This window comes from Vicugna pacos, chromosome 7 (genome assembly GCF_048564905.1).
Source record: "Vicugna pacos chromosome 7, VicPac4, whole genome shotgun sequence".
In the NCBI taxonomy this organism is placed as follows: Eukaryota; Metazoa; Chordata; class Mammalia; order Artiodactyla; family Camelidae; genus Vicugna; species Vicugna pacos.
This window is the reverse complement of record NC_132993.1, coordinates 82,076,018-82,097,429: the sequence shown is the minus strand read 5'-3', so window position 1 is coordinate 82,097,429 and position 21,412 is coordinate 82,076,018. Positions and strand designations below refer to the sequence as shown.

General features: G+C 43.1%; 1 protein-coding gene and 1 non-coding gene across 6 annotated transcripts in view; one reads left to right on the top strand and one right to left on the bottom strand.

The window, feature by feature from the left end:
- GLI3 (GLI family zinc finger 3) overlaps positions 1-21,412 on the top strand; it is a 268,288-nt gene that overhangs the window by 162,314 nt on the left and 84,562 nt on the right. The window lies entirely within an intron of this gene.
- TRNAA-CGC (transfer RNA alanine (anticodon CGC)) lies at positions 8,789-8,861 on the bottom strand. Its single transcript has one exon. It is a non-coding gene; the product is annotated as a tRNA-Ala (tRNA).

The window sequence follows — 21,412 nt, the reverse complement described above, 5'->3', positions numbered from 1 at the left end:
ATGAAATACCATTAGCTTGTCCCATTGACTCTCACAGTGTTAGCCACAGCTTATGGTTAGGCAGTATGGGCAGATTATAGAAATTTAAATTGTTCCACATACAGTGCTAGAAATAATATTAGCATTTATTAATATTTCCTTTCTTAACTCAAAACCATGACTGTAGATTCAGGACTTCTTAGTGAGATACAGAATGTAGGTGTCATACTCCCCTGAGGTGTCACATAAAGTTTACAGAGAATGTGTGATTCCTGCCTTATGTGTATTTAATTCAAGTAGTTTGAAAATTTGGAAACACTGAATATGGAGACTTTTCCCTTTTCTTCTGAAACTTATTCTCTACTGAATCCACCAGGACTTATGCTCCCAGATAATTGCTCTCTCTCTCTCACGCTCCCAAATCATTTGCTTTGACCACAGAGTCCGTGTTTTATTAAGCCATGCAGAAAAAAGTACACTGTTTTTTTAAAAAAAGACTTATTGAAGTACGGTTGATTTACAATGTTGTGTTAGCAACAAAGTATGATGTTTTAGAAAAAAGATCAGTGAGTACACTGTATTCCATTGCTGAGACTGGAGCCTTAACAACAGCACCTGAATCTACAGCCGCGAAACAGGGGCAGTGATCTCATGTGGGTCTGTCTCCTTCTTGGTCCCCTCTCTGTTTCATGCTCTGCATTGTTGACATCGGGTCTGTGAGGTTGCGGGACTCCGGGGGGGCACTGTTGTAACCCATGGGAGTGGATGATAGGCTAACAACTACTGCTTGTTTGAAAATTCCACTTGGAAATGGAGACAATTGGAATATTACCTCCCCTCCATGCTAAACTATTGTAGTTTCAAGTGACGACTTTCACAGTAATGTACAAAGTGCTCTTTCTCTGACATTTTGAATGTGTGCTTTTTTTCCCTTCGATTGAATGTTAGAACTCATTTAAGCATGCTCACTTTTTAAAACTAGACATCGTGTATTCATAGAAACCCAAATTATAAAGTTTTAAATTCCACATTCATTCTGGATTTTCACTTGACCATAAGAAAAAAAAACTATCTTTTACAGTTTTTTTGAGTTTTTTTTTTTTTACAGTTTTCTCATTTATAGACCAAAATGAATTGAATTTCAGACTGTCCATTTGCTTCGTGCTGCGATCTGCAATTCATTTTCCAGAGGAGGGTCACCCTCAGTTACTAATTCATTACAATAATTCGAGCCCCCCAGATCTTGCCAGTTGAGCTGAGGGCTACCCTAGTCTCGTGCTGTGGATGCGAGCAGCACTGCATCCCAAGCTGCATTCCTGGCTGCATCCCACTCCGAGAGGCTGTCACATTTCACCACCCGCTTTACTAATTCATTTTAGAAAACCGGCTTCATCTTTCCTCTCCGGGGGTAAATGAGCACTCATGTTCTGTTCTGCTCGGCAGCTCTTTTTCCTCTTAGCTAAGTCAACGTGGCTCTTTCCAAGGCTTCTCCTTGGAATTATTCCTCCTAAATACGGAGGGCTCTTCCTCCCACTGAAAGGGGTCCACTTCCCGGCGCCTGGGGAGAGGGCAGTGCAGGGTAGATGATCAGCATTAGCTGTGAAAGAGAGTGCGCTGGGAATCAGCCAGGCTTCGCGCCCGTGGTTATGACTGCCTTTTAGGGTTGAGAGCGGAGAGGTGAGTAGCAAGTTTAGAGTATGAATAAATACATTTCTTGGCAGACAGAGAAAGCCCTAAGAAAAGACAGATCATTACGGTAAAAGCTTAGAGTAAGCAGAGGACGGAACGACTACCCAGTTTCCGTCCGTTCTCTCTTCCCTCCCTCCCTGAATTCAGCCTCTTATGTGAGCCGGGTACTCCGCTGAGTGGAGCTCATCTAATGATTATTCAAAAGCAGCCTTCAATCTAGCCATCTCCTTAAAACCATGATGGGCTCAGAACATATAATAGTAATTTCACTCTTTTCATTCTTAGGGAAAGACTCCAGTAAAACGTAGAGGTTGAGCAAAACCTTGTATTTGGAGGCGGAACTAGTTTGGAATATTTTAATAATACAATTTAAAATGAATAAAAGCAGGTTCTTTTCCCTCAGTGTTTGTGCGCTACCATACGCATTATTAAGGTGGATAAAGGGTGATGACATAACAGATTTCAGGAAGACATTGTTTTACTGCCCTTCACTTTATCCCACTCAGATATTTACTTTTTCACAAACTGAAGATTTCGGCAGCCTTGTGTTGAGCAAGTCTGTGGGTACATCTTTCCAACAGCATTTGTTCACTGATGATTAGCATTTTTGAGCAATAAAATATTTTTTAATTAAGGCATGCCCATTTTTTTAGTATAATGCTATTGCACACTTACTAGACTACAGTATACTGTAAACATAACTTTACATGCACTGGGAAACCAAAACGTTGTGTGACTCACGTTATTGGGATAATCGCTTTATTGTGGTTGTCTAGAACCAAACTCACAATCTCCCCTAGGTCTGTCTCAAATACTACACATCAAATACTGTAGCTAACACTTTGTAACACACAATTCCACAATCCAAAAACAGAAGAAGAAGAAGAAGGAGAAGGAGAAGGATAAAAGAAAGAAAAAGAAAATGAAATGTGTCATCATCACATCTCTTGAGGGCAAAGACCGTCTGTGTATGTCTTTGCATTTGCTGAGCTGAGTCCATGCCTTACACAGAGGGGCTTCTAGGTAAATACTGCTTTCAGGGATGATAATGAGCTGTTATTTTTTCAGGCCAATGCAGCACGAGGCTGCCATCCTCTTTTATTTTTGTTGATTGACTTCGGTAGACCGTGTTACCTCATGCCAGCAAAGGTAGCAAGCCTAGGACGCAAAATCAAAAGCTGGATTACTACTAAAGATGATGTTAACTTAAGTACCCGCTGCAGCCTCAGATGCGCTGCACTGCCAGTGGATTCCCTGATACTGATATTGAATCAGTTGCTGGTTGTGAAGGTCCGAGGTCACCTTATGTGACTGGGTACCATTTAACGTACATCTGTAGCTGCTTCCAGGCCCCTCACGTGGAAATAAAATTAATGTGATTAGCAATCTTTAATTACAAATATAAAAGGGGAAAAATGGAAATGATTGGACGATTCACATGGAAAAATATCTAATAATGGCCTTAGTTGTAAAATGACACTTTTGAGTACTTACTGTGGGCACAATTTTGAAACCCAGACACCAGACACCACCCCTTGCACTTGACTTTCATCCTCCACTCATGAAAATGAACACTGGGGACTTGGGTGCTCTCGTTTGTACTTGCTGAATGAACACACCTGATTCTCACAGCACCTGATAGGAAGTTTTCAGTGTCACTGGCTGTCATCGTCTTCTGCAAAATTCTAAGATAGGAACATGGCAGTGAGGAGAAGAGTCAGAAGAAGCCTGATTTGTAACCAAAAAAAAGAGAAAAAAAAGATACACATCAAAGTTTGCTACTGCAGAACTTGTGACACCCAACCACTGGACGGTTTATATTTTCAGCTACATGACGTGTTGGGTAAATTGTGACTCATCCACTTGGTAGAATATTGAGAAATACTTAACCAAGAGCATTTGAGAAGACCCTATAAAAACATGGCTAAATAATGATCGGTGATCACAGCTGTGAACCCTATAAAATGTAAGCCACGTGGGATGAGATCGCAGCATGGGTCCTTTTCCCCATGGAGCCCCAAGGCTTGCTCTCTTAATTGAGACATTTCCCTGTACAGATGTCTCCATATCAGAGCGCTCGTCTGTGAAGCGCCATGTAATAAACAGCCTGCGAGCCAAATTCAACTGTGGCCTGTTTTTGTTAATAAAGTTTTATTGGGATCCAGTGACTGCCGCTTGTTTACTGTTGTCTGTGCAGCTTTAGCAATCAGGGGCAGAGCTGAGTAGATGAGATAGTGGCCAGCAAGGCCTCAAATACAAAGTTTGCCAACCCCTTATCTAAAATATAACACCTCCTTCCCAGCCTCTCTCTTCACTCTTTTCTGCTTTATTTTTCTTTCTTTTTTTTTAAGCAATGCCATACACCGTATTTTCTACTCTCAGGCTTTTCCTTCTGCTATTTCCAACATTTGTTGTTGCATATCATGAGTCCCAAAAAGAAAATGTCTTACTATTTGGTTATCATTTCTCATGATTACCTGAGAAAATGTAAAGCCTGCCTGATTTTCCAAGAACTCCCTAGAACTCCCTACCTCCTCGGTTCCTAGTCCCCACCTCCACAGTTCCTGGTCTCTACCTCAGTTCCCAGTGTCAGCTGGAAAATATGGGTGAGTCTCAATTCCTCAACTTGAACATTTTTAATGAGCGGGCGACGTAAATCCGGATGGACCCCCAGACACTTTGCATTAAGAAATGAACACGAAACAAACAAGTTAATGCTACCAGGACATAATACTTACTTCTGTTTTGCAGTATTTCCAACGACTGAAATATTGAATTCGGTCATTGGTTACGGAGAAAGCAGGCCCTAATTATAGTGCATATTCAGAGAGTCTGAGCGCCAGCTTCTTGGATAAATTCCTGTGTTCTTTGTGCTGCGCTCAGCAGTCGGGGCAGGAGCAGATATTGACTGAAGGTATTCACGGGCACTGAACCGGAAGCGGCCGGCTCTACAGAGCCTGCTGTCCAGCCTGTTGCGGGGGCCTGGGGGGTACTGGACTGTAACAGACTTTTTTCTCTGAGCACAATGCTTCCACTCATGTTAAGCCTGGCTTCAAAGAAAACAGAAATTTACTGCCACCGTCGTATTTATTTTTCAAAGTATGCGTTGGAGAAAATGGAACCTGAACAGAAATCTGTCCCCACGGGAAGACACTTTCCGGTTAGTTGTCTGTGATAAATACCTCCTGAACGCAAGCTGCCTGCGGCTCATCCTGTCCTACATGGTCCTCTCTCCCTCACTTAGGTAACAGAACCTGCTTTTTCCATCTAAACAAAGACATGCCATTTCCTATAGCCCCACGGCAGGCTGAGTTCATTTCAGCCCCTTCCCCCGGGGAACAAAGGCCAGGGACACAGGGCCGCCTGTCATTCATTTCTTTCTATTACTGTTGACTTCAGAAAATACAGTGTTTGCAGATTTGTTTCCAGGAGCTGGCTTGCTAACTTTTTGAATCCTAAGGAACAAATTAGCTAGATTTTTGCAGCTTTGGTGATCCAAGGCAACTAAACATACTAAAAGGAGCTAGCAAGAGGAAGGGCTGTTTTCAAACTCATCCTCTGAGTCAGCGGGTGGAGATGTCTTTGCAAATACATTCATTGGGTAACTCTACTGAAAAGAAATTTGAAAAATAAACACAGACTATTTTTAGTTTTCATGTGATCCTTGTAAAGGCATATCAGAACAGTAATGGGCATCATTACATTGCTGTTGGGTAAAAATCAACCAGTTAAATGGCTATTGGTCCCATGTTTACTTCTTGGGTTAACCTAGCTGAATCGGTGACACTGCATCAATTTTTATAACTCTGGTGTTGAAAAACATCAGCATGAGATCTATACCCTACACCTCCATCTCTCCTCTCCCACAGTGTCTCTCTCTCTCCACACACACACACCCAGGGAAAAAGAATGCAGAGAGAAAAGTAAAAAGTGGCAGGAACTGCCTTAGGGCATGAGAGTACAGGCTTCCCGTGGTACCCCTGGGGAACTGGTTCCAGGACCCCCACGGATACCAAAATCTGAGGATGCTCAAATCCCTTATATAAAAAGGATGCGCCACCTTCTGTATACTTCAGATCATCTCTAGATTACTTACAATACCTAATGCAAAGTAAATGCTATGTAAATTGTAAATACAATGTAAATACTATGTGAATAGTTGTTAAGTACTATGTAAATAGTTGCCAGCAGGCTGCAACTTCCAAGTTTTGCTTTTTGGAACATTTTGGAAATTTCTTTTCCCCAAATATTTTCGATCCATGGTGGGTTGAACCCACAGATGTGAAACCACAGGTATAGAGGGCCGGCTTTACTTTTCCAGGGAAGAAAAAAATAAAGATCTGTGTAACCTAAAGCCATAGATTTTCTAACAGCCAATCACTAATTTTCTGGGTAATGAAACATCCCACATGCTGGTAAGTTATAGATATTTAAGACTTTCTCATATAACTACAGAGAGATTACAGTTTCATTAAAAAGTTCTCCATTAAGACTGTTACAGGGAGTGAGAAGTTTAGCCTTCATCTGAAAATCTAAACTAATTCCAAAATGAATGGTGTGGGTAGTGGCAGTTGAAAACTTTTTACAGGTTCACCTGGGGGTACCTGTGAATTATTCCTAAGGAGCGGATCGCCCCCCAGGCCCCAGGCACCCCTAAATAGTAAGAGCTCTGCCTGAAGAAGTTGTATTCGCTCTGTGCATCAAGTGACCCCCAGGGCCTGACAAAGTCAATGTGTATCTCCGACTACCTAGAATGAGTTGGGCTTTAGAGAACCATCAATACTCTTCTAAATACATTCAAATAGTATCCAAATATTGCCAGGTTCATCAGAAATGAACAGTATCTTTATTATATGTGGGAGGCAGTGGAGGGGGGAGAAGAGAGGCCCTGGCAGTGAAATGATCTGCCTCATTTGCAAAACAAATCACCAAACCCTGTTGCTTGAATATGATTTACATTTTTAAGACAGGGTCCAAAGAAAGCATCCTCAGCTTAGAGAAATGCTTTTTGCCTCTACGCACGGCGATCCCTGACTCCCCCAGAGAATAAAATCTCCATATTCCTAGTGCATCTCATTTTTCAACATCAACTATGCACACCTGTGAAAGTTTTCAGAAATCAGTGCAAAAGTTACATCAGTAACAAGGGCAGTCAGACGTCTAAAGGGGTCTCTGATTTTAAAAGGTTTTAATACCGTATTTACCTGAGATAAAACGCATTAATGTTGGGATTATATGAGATTGCGTTAATTTTCATACTACCTAACATGTTGGGTTTCTTTATTGAAAGGAAGCATTTTCTGTTACTGTCCATATTGTTACTACTTCACTATACACACACACACACACACACACACATACATACATATACACACACTCTGTATATTTACACACTCACACACATATATAAACACACGCACACACAGTGCTCACATCTGCCCATCTTCCCCGCAGTCCTCTCAGCCTGTCCTGGAGCTTAGTTGATAAAAGACTGCGTGATCCTCTTCTTAATGGAATTCGTCAAGAGGAGAAAAGAAGTTCAGCCTAAAATATTTTAATCTTGTTTTAATGATCCACATCTGGTCACTCAGACTGTGGACTCGGGGGGGAGAGTCCGATTCCGGAGCTCGCTGGACGTCGGGGGATTGTGGTGGGTGGGGGCCGAAAGCAGAGGCCCCGCCTGGGCGCAAGGCCGCCCAGAGCTCTCTGGAGGGATTCTTTCCAAGCCCAGCACTCAGCGGGTTGCGAGTGAATGTCACGTGCTGTTTGGGAGACTTTTCAAAGCGAAGGTCCTTGAGCCCTTCCTGAGTCTGTCTTCATCTCTGGAGCGTGGCGAGCAGACCGTGTGGCTCTGACTTATGCGGGTCACACCCTGGCGAGGGCCTGCCTGTGACCTGAAGCGCAATCAGAAGACACACCGCCCCATATTTAATTTGGGTCGACTTCCCTGCCTCCCCCCATCTTTGGACCCAGGCAGACGTAGGGCAGTTCAGTTACGTGGCTTACTGTTTGTTGTTGCTCTGCTTGCTGGGAGAAGGGCGGTACGAGGAAGCTGAATTCGAAGGACTGGAAAGTCCAGTCGGATCCCCTCCCGCCGAGTGCACCAGGGAAGCATCCTTCTGGGTCTGTTTGCTCGGCAAGGGTGTTCTTTGATGAGGTCTTTGTCCAGGGCCCCCGCTGGAGTCTCAGTGTACTCAAGCTTCAGAAAAGGCTATTGGCCCTTCTTTGTTGTCTTTGTTGGACTGTTTATTTTGCTTTCTTCCCACGAGGTTCCCTGGCCTCGCTCTGACAACGCTTTTCTGCATGAATTACATTCCTCGGAGCCAAGTCTCCAAATTCTTCCAGCCCATTTGATTCCGGCCTGTGTGATTAGTCCATAGCTTCGAACTGCCATGGGTCTCTGCCAAGCAGAGGGCTTGTAAGCGCCCCTAACGTGGAGACCTAAAGACATTCTGTAACCTCATTAGTGAGAGGGTAGTGCTTCGTTCCAGTTTAATAACAGAGCTGCTGTTGAATCATCACTAGCTGGAAAATCACTGAAGGAGGCTGCGAATCACTGGGTTTTCTTTCAATGTGAATGAGGCTCTTGAAGGCAGGCAGGTGATTCTACTCACGCCCAATTCAGTAGCATAAATCGTCGTGGGCCAGGTGGGAGGGGCACCCCCCAAGCTCCACAGAAGTTAGATCTACATTTGGAACTGCATAGTCATTGCACAAAATGCATTTCCATCTGTGTAGAAATAATGAACACTAATGAAAGTTATTCAGCTATCTTAATCACAGCCGTCCTATTTTCCTGTTCATATGTTTTCAGAAGCATGGTTTGTGACCGAGACCGAGATGGACAATGAACAAACTTAAGAATTAAGTGTTTTTTAACCTCTATTAAGAAAGATTAAACTGAAAACAAACTAAAACAAAATTTTTTTAAGAAAGATTAAAAATTTGATTCTTTAATGAATTATACGTACATTCCAGGTATTATAAAAACACGGTGATACCACCAGACAGAATTCATCTGTCTTAAGAGCAAAATTCTATTTTTTAACTTATTTTTTAATGTTTTAAAATTTTTATTTATTTTTTGGGGGGAGGTAATTAGATGTATTTGTTTATTGAATGGAGGTACTGGGGATTGAACCCAGGACCTCATGCATGCGAAGCATGTGCTCTACCACTGAGCTGTACCCTCCCCCAAGAACAAAATTCTGTAGGGGATCTGTTCACCTGTTTGTACACAATTTTTTAAACATAAGAATCACTGACTCTGACAAGCAGGTACGGTATGCTATACCTAACAGGGAGCCTGCATTTACTGACAGTGTAACAGGAACTTCCCAAAAGAGGACCAAAGAATTTTTCAGAAATGACCGAACACCCAATCTGTGATGAAATTACATGCAGTGCAAATACCCATTTATACACAGAAGCCCTTCCTTAGGGGCCTGGGGGAGACCCTAAGCAGTGTGGTCAGGGCGTGGTGCGGGTTTCTTGAGGTCTTTTATTTTCTGGTGGGTCCTGGTTTGAGCTGGGCTCTTGGTGTCCAGTCTGTGGGAGCCCTAGGATGGCAGTGGACAGTGGGGCACACTTTCAGCCGGTGCTCTCTTCGGCCAGTAAGTGAACCCACTTGGCGGCACCGCGTTCTCCTTCACGTGGAGAGGGTTCGTCTGTAAGTTGGAGTCAGACTCTTTTGGCTAGAGGAGGCCCTCCCCTCTTGGAGTGGGCTCTGAAAACACAGCCCGCAGTGAGCCAGAACACAGCTGCCGTGACACTTCCTGTGTGACATAGTCTGGGCTACAGCTTTGCTGAGTCATCGCCCCTGAGCACCCCCCCACACACCTCTCCATCCAACAGAATGCTGGTTACGTGAGCCCATAGTAAAGTTTTTTTCCCCCAGCTTTCAATGTACAACTCCAGAAAATTCAGATATAATTCTCTGGGCACATGGCTTCTAATAGTCCTTTTCTTCAAGCCAGTTTAGAAGCCGTTTTCGTAGTACACGTGGGACTCAGTTCCATCATGACTCTGCCACAAATCAGCTGGATCCTGCAATGCTCACCCTGACCTCTCTCGGTCACCTTATTTGCACCTGTGAAATAAAGCAGGTGGAGTACATTATCTTCCATATCCGTCCTTAACATCCCAGGGTTGTGGGAAGTTTAGGTTTGCTGGCAGTTTTTCCCTTGTGTGTGGACAGTTTGAAGAGGACTCCAGGAAAATGTCATGGCCCGAATCCAAGCATGCCCAGGTGCCAGGTTTTCCTTCTGCCCTCTCTTTCCTCTTGTGAGGATCTGCTGAGAGTCTTGCCCAAACTCTGGTTGTACCTCCCACCTTACACACCCCTGGGCCACAGCGCACAGGGCCACTGGGCACCGCCTGTGATGTGTGACTGTCATTCAGAGCGGTTTCCTTTGGAGTGGAAAGGTAACTGGACAACCATACGGTCCTGTTTGATTAAAAGCCTCAAGAATGTTACAATATAAGTGTATTTAAGCATATGTGTACATATTCGTATTTGTCTTGGAGTAGCTTTCCTTTGTGTTTCAAATCATAGACTTGATTTGAATCCAGCTCAGGTATTCACAATCAGATTACCTGCTCTGTCCAAGCCCAGTTTCATTATTCCGTCCCACGCAATGTCAAGAATTCAAGGAAGGAGCAAATAGATAGCACAGAGCACAGCCTCCGACACGTCGTAGGTATTTGACAAGTGGCAGAATTACCTAGCACGTGTCTATTATCATATTTAAGCCATCCATTCTGAGTTGTGCATCCTTTTTTCACCTCTGAACGTCTCTGAAATTGGAATGCACCTTACAGTCCGTTGTGTCTTACAATCGTTGTTTGTGAGGTGGCCATCGTGAGGGAGTTTCGGATATCTCTTAATAAAATTACTTTGCCCTAGATTTTCCTTTTTATGCAAGTCATAGAGTTTACACATCACAAAATCTACGTCTGAATATGCCCGAAAGAGCTCTTTTAATAACTATAAAATAACAACGGAGAGTCATAAGGAAGAGCCGTCATTCTTAGTGGTTCCTAAAATAACGTGGGTCTTTAGATCAGTAGCATCTTAGCTTGGATGAAATACTGCATAAATCGTATACACATGGAGTGTGCAGATATGCCATCAACAAAAAACTCATTGTATTGTCAAGGATTTTTCCCCCCCGCCTAGAACGCAGCCAATTTTTGCTAAATGTTGTAATAAAGGACCTAGTTGCAGACTGTAAAGTTAAAATATAAAGAGAACGTTTTCCAAACGCCCTTGCTGCCTAAATCCTACACAATGAAAAAGGAGGCCAACTTCAGCCTGAAAGAGCGTAAAGGAGGAAGGGATGTCACACGCTGGTTGTGTTGCTGTATTTGTGCAGATGCATAGCACGGGCTCTCAGAGGGTAAGACTTCATGATTAATGGTGTTTATTCTTGACAGAAGCCTCCTTTATTTATCTGCAATACAGTTTAGCGATTTTATCAGGCACCTGAATGAGAAATATTCAGTCATACCAATATTGCAGTGTAAATTGAGTAGAGTCACTTTTTATTATATCTTTCTGCCTTATCACCTGCACAGTAATTTTCTAGCAGAGGTTTGATATGGAAAGGCTGGATTTAGCTGTACTTGACACAAAGCCTCTTCAATTTCCCCTAAAAGTTCAGGCTGCTCTTAGAAATGTGTGTGTATGTGTGTGTGTGTGTGTGTGTGTGTGCGTGCGCACGCGCCTGTGTGTGTGAGTGTCTGTGTGTATAATATATAAACCCTCTGTTATCCAAGCAATTTCAGGATTTGAAAGAATAAAGATAAAATGCACAAACCTGGATGGGAAAAGTGTAGTTAATATAAAAATGTCTAATAGCTGTGAACTCACTGGCAAAAAGCTCCTTTCGTGTTTAAGCCGAGGCTCAGTACCGAACCTTTTGCCTGGCTACGTGGACCCGCTTTCTTTTAATCAATCACCATCCAAATCCAATCAATGTAAAGCCAGACCCATTCACTTCTCCAGGAAGAAATACCAAATTTGAAGACCGGAGTGGCCAGGGCGGGGACATCAGTCACGGTGATGATGACAGTACCATTCAAGGGGAAGGGAACCTGGGAGCAAAATGAGACCTCATTTGCAGGGCACTCGAGTGAAGGGTCCCCAAATGTTTAAACTAAACTTTATTCACGTTACAGACCTCATAACATGAATTGTCAGAGCCAGTCAAAGGCAGACAGGAACAAATGGCTTGAATCATAAAAAACATTGGATTTTAGGATCAAAAGAGACTTTAACCCTGGTGGGTGGAATGGAGATCATTTCGTCCAAATTCTCACATTTTACAGATGAGGAAAGTAAAGTCGCAAAGCCGTTTCCCAAAGTCTGTGGTCCTAGGCAGGTTCTCCGGGGGTAATCTGAGCAGGTAATTGTGCGCATCATACAGACGTTCCCAGTCAGTTAAATCTGGCCTTACCTGTGGAATCAGAAGGCTTGCTTTCACTGGGAAGAAGAGAGTGCAGCCAGAGACCGTGGTTCCCCTCCCAGTGGCCAGACTCATCTTCAGCCTCCCGTGATGTTGTTCCCTGTGCCTGGAGCAAAGTTCTGTGAAGCCACAGGAACCGTAAGGAAGTTGCTGTCTCCTTATTTAAGGGTTAATGCTGCTTTTCTCTTGAATAATACAGACAAATTGTCCCCCTTGGGACATTAGATATACGCCCTTTGCCACATTTAATTTATTTTTGAGAAGTTTGACACCCTCAGAGAGGGTAAAATTCTGGAATATTGAGAAGGATGTGTGGGATATAAGGTGTCAGTCAACATGGCGTGCAGTCTTCCAAGGTCCGCTTCCAGCTGAATCAAAAGAGCTTGACACTTTCAAACAGCCTCCTCTTTTCACCTTTACTCAGCCAGATGCCCCGAGCAAAGCTGGGGGACTGTGTTCTAAAGGAGAGCATTTAGATAACCACAGGTCTTTGATGGACATCTCTGTTATCACTTAAAATAATGATGCTTTAAAGAGTGAGGGGAAGTGTGCGTCAGATGCCTCTTGCCAAGAATCACAAGACAGCCCAGAAAACACTCTAGTCCGTAGTTAATAGCAACCACAGTAATTACGAGGATTATGATGATGATGCTTCTAAGAGAAGAAGTCCTAGCTCGTGGGAGACACACCTAAGCTCAACGTGCTGGACTGCTGTTGATAAAGGATTTATTCTCTCTGGTTCTTGAAATCACATCGATAAAATACAAGTTAAAACAGACTCCTCTTGTCTCCTTGGCTCAGAATTCCAGATGCACTGTCCTTGCTGTTACTGTCCCCTATCCTTCTTGCAGAAGGACTCAACAAGAAGCAGAGATTGCACTGGGGAGCCTAACCTCCTGTTTCTAATTAGTTATTTCCACCCAGTATTTGAAGCCTCCTAGCAGCCTCCTAGCACGTCGCTTATAAATAGTAGATCCCGGCTTGGGGCTCTTGGGATGTTTTGAGTATCTATTTACCTTAAATGGTTGAACTTTCCAAGCACTGGCTTGTTTGTTTAGTTAGTTAAATCAGCAGTTCTAACTGAACCTCATGTACGTACTTTACTGTATGTGCTTTTTCCTTTTCCCTTACACCTGGTGGGTATCATGGCTCAAATCCCTAAGTTCCTACCAAAGGGCGTCATGGTTGATAGGATTCTGCGTTATCAGAAGATGTAACACCTCGGAGAACAAACGCCACAGGATTCAGGGATTTTCTAGATGCTGCTAGTTCATGAGCCTTAGTCCTTGGCCAAGTCATTCCACGCTGTTGTGTTTCAACATCTTTCCATTTTACAGTGCGTTTTCTTCTTGGAAAAGGATGTAATATCGCCATTTTGCATGTTGCGCTGAGAATGGAATGGGTTATTCATCAAATTCCAGAAAAATTAGGATCTGTTAGAATGAGTGGAAAATTGGCAGACATGACAGAGAAGTCAGACTTGAAAATTTTTGTCCCCCTACTCCTGTTTTTTTTCTTTTTTCATGGCAAGGAAATTTTGAACTAAAACTACGGAATAATCATGCCCTTGAATTTACTTTCAGAAAAAAAAAAAGTCCTACCCATTTTTGAGAAGGTCAGGTAAAGTCTCTAAACTCTGCTTTGTCAGAAGAGGCGGGGTGGGGTGCTCCGAGTTGACACCAAGGGTGTTAGGAGAGCTGAACCATGTCTTCCAGAAGAGACCCCCTCCCCGTGGGGCCCAGAGGAAAGAAATGCACAAGGTCGCAGTGAAAGCAGCATGGCTTTGGCCTTGACCTCCCAGAGGTCTAGTAGCAAGAACAGCAGCAGGAATGAGAGGGTTGGTGTTCGGGGCCAACGTTCACTGAGAACTTACCGTGTGACAGGTCTCAGGCTAACTGCTTTGTGTATATTGTCTTATTATACATTAAACAACACAGCGCTGCTCCTTTTCTATCTAAGCTCAATAGCCTTGGAGCAAATCAGGCTTTTAAGGATCTAGTCTATCCATCAGTAGATGTAAGTCTGAGATCCTGCAACTCTGAGTTACAGAACAGCTGATTAAAGGGACTCTGCCTGCTGCAGGGAGAAACGGAGGAGGCGGCTGAGATAGGAGAGAGCCCCCTGGACTCATGGGCTGGGCTGGCCTGGCCTCCCCCATGGCCTGCCCCGCTGAGGAAGAGAGAGCATCCAAAGGAAAAAAGGAACAACTTGCTGTCCTGGGGAAGGACAGGAGGAAGGGACAGTGTCAGCTGGCTTTGTTACAGCAGAACAGTTGGGCAGCTCTTTAGAAAACAGGGGCCCACCCACTGTCCCAGAGTCTGACCACCGAGACCAGCTCCCTGTCCCGCCATCTGCCAGACATGGGGTTCGGAGGGCATCACAGCCCATCACATCAGCACGAACTTCTGTGCAGCCACAGCGGTTTCCTCATCAGGGTGGTGTCTTTGTGGACTTTGTAAAGGAAGATACAAATACTGGTTCTTCTAGTAACTAGTCCTTATATCTCCATTAATTATAGTATATGTAATATATTAGCATAATAGATAACCTACGTTATGCATATTAAAATAGAGTAAGTTATGTAGTGATTATGTTAGTGACTAGTTCTTCTAAAAATTACATAATGGTAATTTTTCTCTTTTACTGGTTTTGTTTTTCCTCACAAACTATAGGAACTGGGGTAAGGCGGAAAAGAAAACTTCTCTGGTTTGTTACACGTTGCAAAAAGAGGGGTACTTCTGTGTGGAATGTTTGGATTCTGTTTGGACAACAACAAAAGAGGCTGCTGAAAATAATAATTGTAGATATACTCTGCATTTATGGAACTAAAATATTAAAAAATGATGACAGGTGATTTAGAAACTGGTTTCTCAGTTGCCGTTTGGATCAGGGATACTGTCTACCTGTGCTTCTTTCCCCTCTTCTGCCCTTGTTTCTAAAGCGTTAAAAACTTTATACACAGGGGTGAGTTGGGACAGGGAGAAAACCCACATGATGAGATGTGGTCATTTGGCTCCAAGCTCTTCTCTGAACCACTAGTAGGTTTAAGGACTCTTTTTAATAACAGTGCATTGCACGTGGTAGTTGCTTGAATGGACTTTCTTTTACATTTCTTGACTCACTTCCTGACCTTGAGATCTTAATCTATTAATATAGAATTATATTTAGAGAGTGAAGACAAATTTTGGCAAATTATGGTTTGCAGTCTTCTCAGGAAGGAATAAAATCACTTTGAGCCATCGACGATTGCATTCATCTTACAGAAACCATAGCATTGTTTCAGTTGTCGAAGGACATGACTGCCATGCTTTGTGAATATTTGCTTGGCCTCTCCTTCTGATTGGCCATGCTGGACCTTTCCTCCCCCAAAATTAATATAGAGAAGCCCATCTTCCATGATTTACTTTGAATTTAGAATAAGGTCAGCTAGACTATCTTTGTTTAATAGTGGAAAATATCATGATATTTTTTATGAAATTTAAGCAATCTTTATGTTATAATTAAGCAACATTTAAAAAATGTTGAAAAATATAAATATATGTTTGATTTTCTGAATGTAATAGAAATGGTTGAGATCACTGTGGAAAATATTGTTATAGTTGACACATATAAAATGCATACATTCTTTTTTAAAAGTTGGTAGTAAATAGTGTATATACAGAAAAGTACACAAACTGTAGCTCAATGAATTGCTAAGAGTTATCACAGAGTGAAAACCTCTAACCACTTACCAAGTCTAGAAATAGAACAGTCACTCGTCCGGAAGCCCTCCTCATACAGCACCAACCTGCCCGGAGGTAAACATTGTCTTGACTGTCCCAGCGCTAAAGTTTGGGTTTGTCTGTTACTGAACTTTATATAAATGGGATAATACAGTATCTTATATTCTTTTGTACCAGGTTTCTTCTCCTCAGTGTTATGTTTTGAGCTTTTCCACATTGTAGTTTGTTCATTTGGATAGCTGTTCACTCTGTCTTTATATGATTTACTTACCCATTTTATTGTTGATAGATACATGGTTGTTTCCAATTTTAATGCAAATGAATAATGCTGCTCCGAACATTCTGGTACATTATGACACGTGTGTACACAATATGGTTGTAGACACAGCAAGGCAAGGAGTTGTTGGGTCATAGGGTGTGTCTCTTGGAGTAGATGATACCCAACTGTTTGCTAATGAGGTTGTGCAACTTACATGCAGGTTGTGTGAGAGTTCCCGTTGCCCCAGATCCTCATCGACACTTGGTGCCATCAGTCTTTTTAATTTTAGCTATTCTAGTGGGTTTTTAGTGATAGCTCATTATGCTTTAATTTGCACTGCAACTATATATGATGCCTATGTACAGTTTATTAAAAGATATCAGAAAAACCTTTTAATGTTAAGGGAAAAAGTATAATTCAAAGTATGTTTTTATTTTGACTAGAAGTACATAATGCCTGAAAAAAATGCTGGGAGTAAATAGATTAAAATAGTGACATTGGCTAGATTTGGATAGCTTGGATACAGAGAATGCCTTTTTTGAAAAAATCATCTTTTAACTTTTCAATTCATGGATATAAGTTCCTTCTATATTCAGACACAAATAGAAAATAAAAACAAGGAAGTTATTCTCAAAAATCCCTTGAAGTGATATTTCCCCATTAAAACAAGTATTTCTCTTTTTTTTTTTTTTTGCTAAAGAAATCAACCATAGCCCTTTAACTATCATATAAGAAAGTATTCAGCACCTGAGCACTCATGTGTACGTTAAGCAATGTTCTAACCTTCACCTTCAGTGACTGCTTCCATCCAAATCTGATCTAGTCCTTGTGGCACATTTCACGTTCCGCATTTTTCATAACCAGGAAACATCCCGGAAACCTCATGATGATGCTTGACTCATCAGGTAATACTTGCTCTCATACACTCCTTAGGCATGTGCACCTTTCCACCGTGTGACTGTAACTTCTTCTGAGAGTAGGGACTGAATGACCCTATCTTACGTTTCTTGAAATATCCCCAAGGGCTGACATCGTAATGGCTTCTTAGTAAATGGATTTTCAATCAAACGTATGTTGAACGAATGGATCACTGAAACTTTCATCTGTGTGGTTATACATGGAGCTTTTAAAACTTGAAATCCAATGTAGTCATTCTGTGAAAGGCCCAAGTCCGTTAAGAATTCACGGGGAATATTCCTTAGCTGCAAAGATGATGAAGTGGGATTTGAAACTGAACCGTCTTGTCAGCTAGGGTCCCGGCAGTTTTGTGGCGCGGATATTTACAAAGGTGTGGACAAGGTTCGGGGCTCGGGAAATGATAATAAAGCCCCCAGGACTAGCAAAAGTTTGAAGAGGTTACCAGCCCTAGCCTGACGGTGAAAAAGGAGGGAAAGGGTCAGTGAGAGCTGGCGCCGAGGAGGAGGGGTCACACGTCTGGAGCCGAGGGGTGGGGGGCAGGAATGCCACCAGCAGAACTGTAGCCTGTGAAAGGAAGCAAGGGCAATAAATACCCTGGCTTCTCTCCCTTCTACTTCCAGCCCCTGCCTGGCTTCTCATTAGTGGAATCCCGAGGGACAGCTGATTCCGGCTACAAAGTCCAGCCTTCCAGGGCCGGCGGTGGCTCTGGGCAGAGGCTGGCAACTGGACAGCCGCCTCTACCTGGCAGGGGCATGTGACGATTCTGGGGCAGAGATTATCTAAAAGCTCACCTTGCAAAGAGGAAAGGGCTGCGAATTTCCCACCAGGTCTGGTGTATTCGCCGCGGGGGATATTTTAGTTACTTGTTTCTGTAGCTGTATGGAAAGCGACATTTTTTATTACAAATATTGGTCTATTAAGACTGTCCTGATTGAATAATTCATCAATTGGTTAAAAATGCATTATCAGGGGTAACTCGTCTTTGGTGTCTGTTTGACCATTACTTGAGTGTGAAGAGTATCTACTTGTTAGAGAAAGAGCAAAGTTGAACAAAAAATTAACTTGCTAGATAGAAGGAAGAAAACCCAACATTTCAGTCTTCTGGTAGTTGAAGCCCTCACGTGTACCCCAAAATGCAAGGGGTATGTGTACATCTCCAGTGTTCCAAGCAATGTGGAAGCAAATTATAATAATCCAGCATATAAACCATGTTTAATGCTCTCATAATGGGTAATGCGAGTGATTAAATGCTGTGATTTTAATCTTGGCATTTCAGTAACCCAATAAGATAAATGAAAAGGTAGTAACAAATTAGATTATATAATGATATTTCATTCTAACTAAGACGTCCAGTTACTCTCTGCAATCCGCGTTTTGGTTTTTAAGTTTATCATAATATAATGTTTAAAATGCTCTAATAAGACTCCTCTGTTCTTGTCATTGTAATCTATTTTCATGACCTTATAAAGGAATTAACCTGAAGTTAAATTATTTCCACAAGCGAAGAGACACAAACTTTATACTGCTTTACTGTCTTTGGGGAGACCATGGAAATAATCTCTACCTTCCTTCTTGTCTGAAACCGAACTTCATTTCTCCACTGGGCAGTATGGAGACAAAATGGCAGCCACTCACTGGGTCTTGCTGGCTTTGGGGAGACAAGTGGAAGCGAGGTAGGGGATGTTATCCCTGAGTGGGCGTGCTGGGGCCAAGATCCATGCCTGAGCCGAGATGCAGAGGTCATGGAACCATAGTTCCTCCCACTCTGTGATGCTCTGGCAGCCCAGACAGCCCTCTGCAGCTTGGGCATCTTTTCCCTAGACAGCAGTTGTACGGTCCAGTAGGAGGGGTCACAGGCATATTTCTGTACTCTTTGGCTGCAACATAACCGGCATGGGATCTCTGTTCTTGGAGCAGTTCGAAATTTCAGTATTCTTCCCGAAATGTTTTTTTGTTATTGTTGTAGTTGTTGTTTTCCTTCATGGTTTGCGCTTGCCTTCCAACCACTGAGCCACGTACAGCCTCAGAGCAGAGAGAGAGTCAGGGGAGGCCAACAGAAGTCTTCAGTGCAGTCTCTGTGTGTATCTAACTAAAAATATAAACCAAGAAAGTCAGTGACACCTATAATTTTTTTTCCTGGTGCTACTGTAATCCTCAAATGAAGATTTTGAGCAAGCTTGACAAATATTTACCAGGTCAACTTTATGAAAGTGTGTGAAATAATAGATGTCCATTACATGGAAAATTCTGCGGCTGCCTTCCCATAGCAGTGAATACACATCTGCCTATGAAATGTAAGAGGCTTAACCTTCCCTCTCAGATTTGCTTTATAGTTAAAAAAAATAACTGACAGATGACCCAGATGCCAAGAATTTGAAAGGAGCTCTGTTAGGTAATGTTAAAAGCAGCTTTATTGAGAGACTCTTGTTTATATATATTTACATCCACGTCAGGTGGCTGCTGGGACCCCTGGAATTCAAGGCTGGCTGCTCAGCTTTGATGGCTTAGAAACTCATTTCTGTCAGGCATTAATTAGCACTCGAGAAATGTCATGCCGGCCCAACTCACAAGAGCCTGGTGTGGAAACAGAATTAAGAAGTCGTCAACGTTCAGTGAGAAATTGAATAGCAGTGAATTTGGAATCCCAGTCTCCAAAAGTCTTGCCATGTGGACATTTGTTTGCTGAGTTGAAAAACATTGATGCACAAAAAAAGTCTTGTTGGATGGTTCTCACAGCCACCAAGATCATCATCAGTGCCACCATTTCCTGGGTGCCCAGTGCCTGTCAGTGACAGCAGCCCTGGAAGGGAGCTGTTACCGTTTGGTTTTGTGTATCAGGAAAGATGCCTCAGTGACAGAGACAGGGATGAGCCTGAGTTCAAATCCACTTCCTGCAAAGCTCTTGCAGTTTCCTTATAACTGAGTTCGTGTTCTTAACCACCTTGTGTGGTTTTAGGATTTTGAGTGGAGCCTCTTGGGAAATCCAAAGGGATGCTTTTGGGAGACTGTCAGGTTAGGGAACAAAACAGACAGGGTTCATGTTTCCACATAAGATTTGCTCTGAAAAAAAGGGTTCCAATAGCTCAGTGTTTGAGAATCACATAGCATGCTGTATTTGTGATCCCTAGTATGTGTGTGTGGTTCTGTGTCTGTGTATGTATGAGTCTATATGTACATAATATATATTTGTCTCTGCTGTGTATGTGTGTATATGGAGTGGAATATATTAGTGTAGTTTGTGATGTAAATATTTATGTCTGTATTAAGCATTTATTAGATACTAGCTCAGTACATGAGGCTTACATTCACTGGCTGAGACCCCTGCAAGGTGGGGATCCTCTCCATTGGACTGCTGAGGACAAGGAGAAGGGTGAGTCTCTCGGCCGGGGTCACACAGCTGCCATTCCATCCACATCCATTTTCCTTCAGCCCTGAGCCCCCCTCACCCCCACCAAACCACTGCTCTGGTGGTCTGACTCACCGTCCCCAGAATCCCTGGTGACCCCTCACTGAGAGACCCTCATTAGACATTTCCCTGTTGTATCCTGACGATGACTGGCCTTTGGTTACTAGATGGTTTGTTTCTTTAGGGAAATTCGTTACTGCGCAGCTTTCTTAGTTGCCTCCCTGTCTGAAGGCGTGACCCACCATCCTTCTGAGGAATAGGCGACCCCGATCTTCTCAGCGTCGCCTCTGGGAGGGAGGGACGTGCATGAGCATGATGTGCACCAGAGTGAGTGAAGTTTCCTGACTTCGTCTCCACACCTTGGGGGCACTGCCCCTCTTCTCTGCTGTTGCCCATTTCTGGTGTGTGAGGGAAGATGGAGCCTGGGCGTTCCAGCCAGGTCCTGACTCCTTACTCATGGAGTGTCTCCAGTCCTCCTGTGGGAACAGGTCAGATGAAAGTGAAGCTGAGGGTGCAGACGTCAGACGTCCACAGATTTGAGAGAAGAGAATAGCGTCAGCCGTGTCCTGGCTTCCTTGCCCCTTTGGACTGGTGACCGCCCCGGCCTGACACCTGTCACCTGCAGGTCGTTCTGGGGGCTGAGTCTCCTCCCCATCCCTGATTCTTCAATGCAATCTAGGCCTCTAGGAAGATTCTTGGTACCATTCTCAATTCTGGAATTTGAGAAAAAAAATGACAGGTTCCAGTTTTTGTCTAAAATGGAGAAAACCGGTAAGCAATGCCATTGCCTTCACTGGTTTTAGTTCATAATGTTCGGACTGAGTTTCTCGGGGATCATAAGGAAAGCCTGTCTGGGAGATAGCATCTCCTGGGTTTCTTGAAATGCCTCCTTTTCTGCATTTCTGCTGCACCTGTCTCTCATGAATCTGCAAGGAAGTTTGTATTTTGTAATAACTGCTTTTGAGTCCGAGGA